Genomic DNA, 689 nt, shown 5'->3' on the forward strand with positions numbered 1-689 from the left:
GTGTCCGAAGAAGGAATGTTACGCGTAAGTGGGCTGGCTTCATCCCTGGCAGAGGCCTTGGATTTTGGTCTCACTTGGCTTGCCGGGTCTTCTCACGCACAGCATATTTCCAAAGGTCTCGGTCAGAAGTCATTGCCTTCGTGACGTCAAATGTTCGGAGGTTGTGTTTCACCACCTCATCCCAGGTCTTCCAGGGCCTGCCTCTTCCACGGGTTCCCTCAACCGCTAGGCTGTGGCACTTTTTCACACAGCTATCCTCATCCATTCTCACCACATGTCCATACCAGCGCAATCGTCTCTCTTGCATACCACAACTGATGCTTCTTAGGTTCAACTTTTCTCTCAAGATACTTACACTCTGTTGGGTATGCACACTGACATTACTCATCCATCGGAGCATACTGGCTTCATTCCTTACGAGCTTACGCATGTCCTCAGCAGTCACGGCCCATGTTCAACTGCCATGTAGCATGGCTGTCCATACACATGTGTCATACAGTCTGCCTTTTACTCTGAGTGAGAGGCTCTTTGTGGCCAGCAGAGGTAAGAGCTCTCTGAACTTTGCCCAAGCTATTCTTATTCTAGCAGCTACACTTTCAGCACACCCACCCCAACTACTAACTTGGTTACCCAGATATGGGAAGCTATCAACTACCTCTAGTTTTTCTCCCTGGAATGTGACAGAAGTT

Source organism: Octopus bimaculoides, chromosome 12, assembly GCF_001194135.2.
Source record: "Octopus bimaculoides isolate UCB-OBI-ISO-001 chromosome 12, ASM119413v2, whole genome shotgun sequence".
In the NCBI taxonomy this organism is placed as follows: domain Eukaryota; kingdom Metazoa; phylum Mollusca; class Cephalopoda; order Octopoda; family Octopodidae; genus Octopus; species Octopus bimaculoides.